The sequence below is a fragment of the Macrobrachium nipponense genome, chromosome 11 (assembly GCF_015104395.2).
Source record: "Macrobrachium nipponense isolate FS-2020 chromosome 11, ASM1510439v2, whole genome shotgun sequence".
Lineage (NCBI taxonomy): Eukaryota > Metazoa > Arthropoda > Malacostraca > Decapoda > Palaemonidae > Macrobrachium > Macrobrachium nipponense.
Genome location: NC_061087.1, coordinates 27,775,918 through 27,786,091, shown reverse-complemented (window position 1 = coordinate 27,786,091; position 10,174 = coordinate 27,775,918).

Sequence of the window (10,174 nt, the reverse complement as noted above, 5' to 3'; positions counted from 1 at the left end):
TCTCTCTCTCTCTCTCTCTCTCTCTCTCTTTCTATCTCTTTCTCTTTTCCCATCATTATCACTCTCTCCATCTCTCTTTCTCTCCTTCTCTCTCTCTCAGTTAATCCTTCTTTTCTGTGTATGTCTCCCCATTTTAAACTCGTTTTCCCATAACAATTTCATTCTCTCTCTCTCTCTCTCTCTCTCTCTCTCGGTTCCATACCTCCCCTTCACCGCCATGATGGAAGGTTCCCAGCAACCTGACGCCTCACATATATAAGGGAAAAATGGCTGAGTTCCAGAGATTTCACCCCCCCCCCCCTCCTCCTCCTCCTCCTCTCCTCCTCCCTCCTCCCTCACCCAACCACCTCCCAACTCCCAATTCCTCATTTCTCTAACATTCGGTCTCTTTTCTTCTCCCATACTTGTCCTCATGTCTTCTTCTCCTTCTTCTTCTTCTCTCTCTCTCTCTCTCTGATTATCATTTTATCACTCTCTGATTTTTTTCTCTCTTCGCTTCTTTCTCTCTTCGCCCCATGCAATGATTCTCTCTCTCTCACTCTCTCTCTCTCTCTCTCCTTTATTACCCCTAGTTCTCTCTCTCTCACTCTCTCTCTCTCTCTCTCCTTTATTACCCATAGTTCTCTATCCTTTATAACTGATTCTCTATATCCATTCACCCTACATAACTGTCTCTTTCTCTCTCTCTCTCCTATATTCCTCCTGATTCTCCTTTTTACTTCTCTCTCTCTCTCTCTCTCCTTTATTCCTCCTGATTCTCCTTTTTACTTCTCTCTCTCTCTCTCTCTCTCTCTCTCTCTCTCTCTCTCTCTAGGTTTCATCTAATTCTCGTCTCCCTCTCTCTCTCTCTCTCTCTCTCTCTCTCTTTCTCTCTCTCTCGCTCTCTCTCTCTCTCTTCTTTCTCTCTCCTTTTATCTCTGTCTCTCTCTCTCCCTTCGACCCATAACCATTCTCTCTCTCTCTCTCTCTCTCTCTCTCTCTCTCTCCTTTAATCCTTCTGGTTGTCTCTCCTTTGCATCTCACCCTCTTTCTCCTTGGCCCATGTAACCAATCTCTCTCTCTCTCTTCTCCACCTCTCTCTCTCTCTCTCTTTTGTATCTCCTTTCCCTTACGACTGACGTCTTCCTGTCTTCCTGTCTTGCTGTCTTCCTCAGATTAGGAAGAACTGTCTTACACTTCTGCAGGAAGCGCTCCAACCGCTGTAATTAACTGAGCGCGTGTTTTTGTCCGAAGTTTTTTTTTTTTTTTTTTTTTTTTTGAGTGAGTTTTTGTTCCCGTGTGTAATTCTCTGTTTTGATGTGGAGCTTGTTTTGCTTCTTTTTTTTTATTTTTTTTGCTTTTTTATTCGAGTGATGTGTCTGTATGTTGTGTGCGCATATGTATGTGTATGTGTGTGTGTTTAATATTTTTTTAAGTAGTAATAATAATAATAATAATGATAATAAAATTGTAATAATAATAATAATAATATATTATTATTATTATTCATTATTTATTATTATTATTTTCCCTGTTCTTGATGAATATGAAAATCGCAATTATACTGATTTTCATTATTATTATTATTATTATTATTATTATTATTATTATTATTATTATTATTATTATTATTATTATTATTCCTATTCTTGATGAATATGAAAATCGCAATAATACGGATTTTCATTATTATTATATTATTATTATTATTAATCCCAGTCGAAGTCTGGAAAGCCTTAGGAGAGGAAGGGGTAGACATCTTGTATGATCTGATGGTAAAAATATTCGAACAGGAAAAGATACCAGAAGAATGGCGGGAAAGCATATTGATACCTATATTTAAAGGTAAAGGTGATGTCCAGGAATGCAGTAATTATAGAGGTATAAAACTAATGTCTCACACGTTGAAGATTTTGGAAAGAATAATAGATAGCGGGCTGAGAGAGGAAGTTAGAATAGGGAAGGAACAGTTAGGATTTATGAAGGGAAGCGGCAACAAACGGATGAATATTTTGCATAAGGCACTAATGGAGAAATTCAGAGAAAAACAGCGAGACCTGCATCTGGTATTCATAGACCTTGAAAAGGCCTATGACAGAGTGCCAAGGCAAGAAATATGGAGATGTTTGAGGGAGAAGATGGTGCCGGAAAAGTATGTCAGAATTATTCAGGAGATGTACAGGAATGTGTATACTAGAGTGAGGAGTAGTGTTGGAGAGACGGAATGGATTTTGAGATAGGAGTTGGATTACACCAGGGGTCAGCACTTAGCCCATTCATCTTCAACATCGTGATGGATGTAATGACCAGGAATGTTAGAGAAGCAGTGCCATGGTGAATATTATACGCGGTTGACATTGTGTTGTGTTCAGAGGGGAGGGAGGAGTTGGAGGGGAGGTTGGAGAGGTGGAGAGCAGCACTTGAGGAGAGAGGAATGAGAATAAGCAGATCAAAAACCGAATATATGTGTTCCAGTATTACTGAGGACGGTGGAAGTAGCATAAGATTGGGTGGGGAAGAAATAAAGAAAGTACAGAAGTTCAAGTACTTAGGGTCCGTATTAGAGGATAGTGGAAGCATGGACCAAGAGGTGAGACACCGAATTCAGGCAGGATGGAATAACTGGATGTCTGCATCAGGGGTCCTCTGTGACAAGAAGGTCCCTCTGAAATTGAAAGGAAAGTTCCATAGGACGGTGGTCAGACCAGCAATGTTATATGGAACAGAAACAGCAAGAATGAGGAAAACAGAGGAGAAGAAGATGGATGTAGCAGAAATGAGAATGTTGAGATGGAAGTCGGGAGTAACAAGGGAAGATAGGATTAGTAAATGAGTATATAAGAGGATCGACAAAGGTAGCTGAAATATCGAAGAAAATACAGGAAGGAAGGCTTCGATGGTATGGCACCTGTTACGAAGGGAGGAACGTCATGTTGGAAGACATACGATGGAAATGGAAGTACAGGGTAGAAGGAAGAAGGGAAGATCAAGAAAGAGATGGCGTGATTGTGTAGGGGAAGATATGGAATTGAAAGGTATAAATGAGAACGAGGCACAGGACAGAAATCGATGGAGACGACTCATTCGCAATGGCGACCCCATATAAAAATGGGTTTAAGCTAGGAAGAATTATTATTATTATTATTTTTTTTTTTTTTTTTTTTTTTTTTTTTTTTTTTTTTTTTTTTTTTTTTTTTGCTCTATCACAGTCCTCCAATTCGACTGGGTGGTATTTATAGTGTGGGGTTCCGGGTTGCATCCTGCCCTCCTTAGGAGTCCATCACTTTTCTTACTATGTAGTGCCGTTTCTAGGATCACACTCTTCTGCATTAGTTCTGGAGCTACTTCAAGCCTCTAGTTTTTCTATTATTATTATTATTATTATTATTATTATTATTATTATTATTATTATTATTATTATTATTATTATTTTATTATTATTATTCCTGTTCTTGATGAAATGAAAATCGCAATAATACGGATTTTCATTATTATTATTATTATTATTATTATTATTATTATTATTATATTATTATTATTATTATTATTATTATTATTCCTGTTCTTGATGAATATGAAAATCGCAATAATGCTGATTTTCATTATTATTATTATTATTATTATTGTTTAAAAAATATCCACAATTATATATAAAAATATATTTCTATGTAAAAATATAAAACAAAGACTTTCGAACACCTGAACGGTGTTCCTCATCAGTGTGACGTTAAAATGTAATGAAAAGGGTAGTTTCCCTCCGAAGAGCATCTAAAAAGGTGGGCGGGGCGAGAAAATAATACAGCCCATCGTCGAAGTGCTGGTTCGTGTTTTACGTAATCCCAATCTCAACCCTTTTCATTACATTTTAACGTCACACTGATGAGGAACACCGTTCAGGTGTTCGAAAGTCTTTGTTTTATATTTTTACATAGAAATATATTTTTTATATATAATTGTGGGATATTTTTTAAACAATTTGTTTCACGGAATTGTGAATTTCTTAGCAAAATTATTATTATTATTATTATTATTATTATTATTATTATTATATTATTATTATTATTATTATTATTATTATTATTATTATTATTATTATTATTAGATTACCCATCCTGAGCGGCACTGCTGAACAATATAGAATCCAGCCAAAGCAGAAAGCAGGTAACAGCAGATAAAGACTTTGGACCGAAAACAGGTGTTTATACGACGCAAGATCACACGCCTCACAGGTGTTTGCTCACCTGTAATCTATCTCACACGCGATCATTATAACTTCTTGGTGGAGGAAATACAAACTAGATATATACAATGCGTTTATGATACTTCTAGTCAATGAGATTTGACTACAATGACTGATGATAAGATAATGATGTCTATAATGATATTGATTTGGTGATGACGGGTATGATGAATTGTGGTGGAAAGAATGTAATAGAATGAGGACACTTATAATGAAATATCAATAATATCTATAATGAGAATGTACCTCACGTGAAATGAGATTGACTCAAGATGTGAAGAATATCTCATTTTTCTCTATAATGATAATGATGAATGTATATGATGAATCGACAATGAGAAATGTTTTTTTTGTAATTATAGAAATATGTATAATTGGAGCATAGTATCATCGTCATTATCATCATTCTAAACTATAACAAAGAGTCATGATAATAATAATAATAATAATAATAATAATAATAATAATAATAATAATAATAATAATAATAATAATAATATAATTAATAATTATAATAATAATGACTAGAAATACTGAATAATAATAATAATAATAATAATAATAATAATAATAATAATTATGAATATCATAATAATAATAGCATTACATAAACTAAGCCTTTAAAAACAGGTAAACAGTTTTGATTATGTTAACACAATTAATAAAAAGTTGAAATATATGGTCAAATAGAGTCTTGTTTCACCAACGAAAATTAAAATAGATACGCTATACTTTACTAGTAATAATTGTTCTGCACTGTTTAACAAGCACATTATTTATGTTTTACATTAGCATTCTAGTAAATAAATCATAAATTCCTGTATGTTTAACTTAACGTAAAACATCTTTTTAAGACCTTATTTTATGCCTAAAATTCCTGTATCTTTAACTTAACGTAAAACACTTTTTTAAGACCTTGTTTTAGGCTCTTGCATGGACCTTACCTAACACCCCCCCCCCCCCCCCCCCCCCCCCTCCCCCCAACAAGAACAAGACCAACACGAACAACAAATTAGTTTGTACGCTTACTCCCAGAGTAAGCAAAAATTTAAAAAAGTTGAAAATATGTCACATTTTCTCACAATATTTTTTCTCTCCCTCTAAAATAAACCTTCTGCGAATGGAAGCACAAGATTCAGTCACAAGATCCAGGAGAAAGCCAAAAGCACAAGACAATGAGGGCAATACAGGCCTATGCCCCTTGCATGAACTGGTGCCCTGGAGTTCATGCAGGGTTCAGTGTTCTCAAATTAACATATTTCTTTCATTCCTCATCTCAGGTGTTTTTTAGTGTTTCGGGTCGTAAGTAGGAATCGGGTATTTTTGTAGGCAAAGTTTTATGTGTATATTTGTATTTACATATATGAATGTATGTATGTATATCAAGACATATATATATATATATATATATATATATATATATATATATATATATATATATAACGTTCCAAATTTCCAAGGTTCGTTCCCTAACGGAAATATAAAGAACGTTCCCTAAGGACGCGTTCCAGCGGTTCAATCTCTCCCACATCTATGAGAATGAGGTTACTGATACTTAAAAAAGATTTTAAGCATCTTTCCAGAAAGGAGAGTGGAGGGGGGGGGACGGGGGGAGGGATTTGTTCGCTCTTTTACTGACGGGGGGTGGGAGGGGGCGGGTTGGGGGGCGGGTGGGGGGTTGGGCGGGATGCTTGCTTGCTTGCATTATATAGCAGGGAGCGTTGTTGAGTACGATGAATTCCCGTCGTAAACCGTAAGACATTAAGTTGTAGTATCGTGAAATTTACAGCGGAGGACTGAGTGAGTGCTCTCTCTCTCTCTCTCTCTCTCTCTCTCCCCCTACCCCCTCTCTCTCTCTTTTTAATTTTTTTCTATTCTAATTTTTATATTCAGTCGGGCGTGAGTCCCATTTTTTATTTTCCTTGTTATCTAATTCACCTTCTACTCTCTCTCTCTCTCTCTCTCTCTCTCTCTCTCTCTCTCTCTAGTGTAGTTCGTCATTTTATATTGTCACATTTTCCTGGGTCTATCTTATACTTTTGTTGTATTCCTCTCTCTCTCTCTCTCTCTCTCTCTCTCTCTCTCTCTCTCTCTCTTTCTTATTCATCGTTGCATTTATTTTGTATTTTCTGTCATTAGTTTATTATTTGTTTCTCTTTGTTGCTTTACTCTTTTACTATGAAGTTTTTCCAACTATAAATCTACCTTGGCTGATAATAATAATAATAATAAAATAATAATAATAATAATAATAATAATAATAATAATAATAATAATAATAATAATAATAATAATAATTAGCCAGCGATGACAATTGGCAATGGCTACAGAGGGGAGAGCTAAAGAAGGAAACTGAAGGAATGATAACAGCGGCACAAGATCAGGCCCTAAGAACCAGATACGTCCAAAGAACGATAGACGGAAATAATAACATCCTCCCATATGTAGGAAGTGCAATACGAAAAATGAAACCATAAACCACATAGCAAGTGAATGCCGGCACTTGCACAGAACCAGTACAAAAATAGGCATGATTCAGTGGCAAAAGCCCTCCACTGGAGCCTGTGCAAGAAACATCAGCTACCTTGCAGTAATAAGTGGTACGAGCACCATCCTGAAGGAGTGATAGAAAATGATCAGGCAAAGATCCTCTGGGACTATGGTATCAGAACGGATAGGGTGATACGTGCAAACAGACCAGACGTGACGTTGATTGACAAAGTCAAGAAGAAAGTATCACTCATTGATGTCGCAATACCATGGGACACCAGAGTTGAAGAGAAAGAGAGGGAAAAAATGGATAAGTATCAAGATGTGAAAATAGAATTAAGAAGGATATGGGATATGCCAGTGGAAATCGTACCCATAATCATAGGAGCACTAGGCACGATCCAAGATCCCTGAAAAGGAATCTAGAAAAACTAGAGGCTGAAGTAGCTCCAGGACTCATGCAGAAGAGTGTGATCCTAGAAACGGCACACATAGTAAGAAAAGTGATGGACTCCTAAGGAGGCAGGATGCAACCCGGAACCCCACACTATAAATACCACCCAGTCGAATTGGAGGACTGTGATAGAGCAAAAAAAAAAAAATAATAATAATAATAATAATAATAATGTTGTTCTTTGTATCTTGCACAAATCATTCTGAGAAAGACGCAACACATTTTTCTCTATATCATAAAAAAACTTGACTTAGATTTGTAATAATAATAATAATAATAATAATAATAATAATAAAATAATAATAATACTAATACTAATAATAATAATAATAATAATAATCTTGTATTTTGCAACTTAAAACAAGTCTTTCAAAGAAGTATTTTTTCTTCATATAAAAAAAATTTCGTGCAATATTTTTTTTCTATGAATACTAAACAAAAGACATTAATTAGACTTGTGGTAAAAAAGACTTTCATGCAATTTTTTTAATCCTAAAAGAAGTAAGAAATACTTTTATGCAATATTTTTTATGAATCCTTAAAATAATACTTTATAATTAAAGACTTGTCATAAAAAAATAATTTTTTTCTTATGAACCCCCCCAAAAATTTTACTTATACTTGTGGAAAAAAACTTTAATGCAATTTTTTTTGTGAATCCTAAAAAAAAGTCTAACTTAGAATTGTGGAAAAAAAAGACTTTAATGTAAAAGCAAATTTCCATGAATAATAAAAAAAAGGACTTTACTTGACTTGTGGTAAAAAAAATCTAAAACAATACTTTTTTATGAACCCTAAAAAAATAAGACTACTAAGACTTGACTTGTGGTAAAAAAACTTTAATGCAGTATTTTTTTATGAACATCACCCCCCCCCCACCCCTCCAAAAAAAAAGACTGTTAAGACTTGTGCTATCAGTGACAACTCTTTGTTTACGAGTTTTCCTGCAGAGGTGCGCATGTCGATGGTCTCTTGTCAGATCTAAGTGATGTCTTACTTCTGCCTTTTATTTCGGCTTGACTGATAACTCTCTTCCTCTCCTAAGCTGAAAGGGTCCTAGAGTCCTTGAGTCTAGTAAGGGCAAAATGACCTTCGCTTATTTGACTTGGCAAGCCTTATCTCGGGCTGAGTCAACTTTGAAGGATTCAGAATTCTTTGAACAACCGGAAATTTTACTCAAGTGACGTCACTGGTTTTATTTAGGAGTGGAAGTGGATATACTGTAATTAATCTTTCGTTTATGACATTATAATGTCATTCAGCGCCTTAATTCTATTTTGCTCAGAAGGGGGAGTCTTGCATAGGTAGGTTTCATGCAAAGGATATTCTTAATTCTTTTTTTTTTTTTTTTGTCGAAGCAAGTAATTGGAATTCATTTTTAATCGTAATTTACCCATGACGATTTTGCACCGTTTTATTGTCATTTCTGAACGATTCTTCAATTCATTTGTTAATATGCATATCCATATAATTAAGATGATTTCGTTCTCTCCTAGATAGTGACCCCAAAGGGTTATATAACCCTGTTGTAACCACCTTAGTACGAGCCAGTTTGGAATGACCGTAAAAAACATAAATATAAAGATAACGACCCCAAAAAAATATTGGTCCTAAATGACCACCGAAAACCCCTGGGGGTCACTAGGAAAGATCCGGTTATTTTATCCACGTAATTCATTTATGTTTCCACTCAACAATAACCCTGTTACATAACTACTTATTATGAGCTGGAACCCAAGACTTTCCTTAATAAACTTGAAAACAACATCCCAAGACCCGTTTCCAGAACACACTTCTGGATATGACTGGAACATATACATATATATTTTCGATCAAGTCGAGATTAAATATCTAGGTCAAGGGAGGGGGAACGTAATTGGAAATTCCGTTAAGTTTATTATCTACAACGAAGGAGGGACGGTTGTTTCATTTTGTCTGTTTTTGTATATGGCTGCTGGTTCTAATAGTCGAGAATAAATGATTTTGCAAGGAGGGATATTTGTTTTTGTAAAATTATTATTATTATTATTATTATTATTATTATTATTATTATTATTATTATTATTATTATTATTATTATTATTATTATATTATAAATATTTTACTTTTTTTTATCACAGTCATCCTAATCGACTGGGTGGTATTCATAGTGTGGGGTTCCGGGTTGCATCCTGTCTCCTTAGGAGTCCGTCACTTTTCTCACTCTGTGCGCTGTTTCTAGTAGCACATTCTCCTGCATGAGTCCTAGAGCTGCTTCAGCATATAGTTTTTCCTTATTGTTATTATTATTCAGAGAATAAATCCTTATTTATATTGATCTAGCGTACAGGAGCCACTGACTTGAAATTCAAGCTTCTAAAGAATATGGTGTCCTTTTGTAAGAAGTTACAGAATAAGATAGAAAATACAGAAAGAAGAGATAAGTTATCAGAAATGAATAGAAACATAAATTGATAAATTGATAAACAACTACATAATACTATAAATAAATGAGTTAAATACGCGGTGAATTGGTTTAGGTACTATCGCTGGGACACGTGTATCCACTTATACCAACTGATACCCACTCCAGGTCTCTGACGTCCTTTTTGCCCGATACCAACAGTCTGATGAACGGCTACAGAATAGGAACGCTCTGCAAATTCATCTAATGAACGTCCCCCCTTCTCTTCACCGCCTTACAAAGCAATGGATAAATAAATGCAAATAAGAATAAAGGAGGGAGGATAAGTCACAGACAAGAACTTACGAGATTACCAGCATCATTACCACGGCCCAAGATGGGGTCTTATGCGTTTAAATAATTAGGTATCACGACATGCCAGCAAGGGGCCCCTTCAGATCTGGCTGTCTCGATCCGTACATCACGAGAGTTCCAACAAATATTTTAACCAATTAAACTTCGCAATTATTTAATTCTAACTACTTGTTATATGTATAAATCAGGTCTATTCAGATTCCAGTTAGGATCCAGGCAAGAAATCTGGATTCTGATTTCAGTTTAACATCCA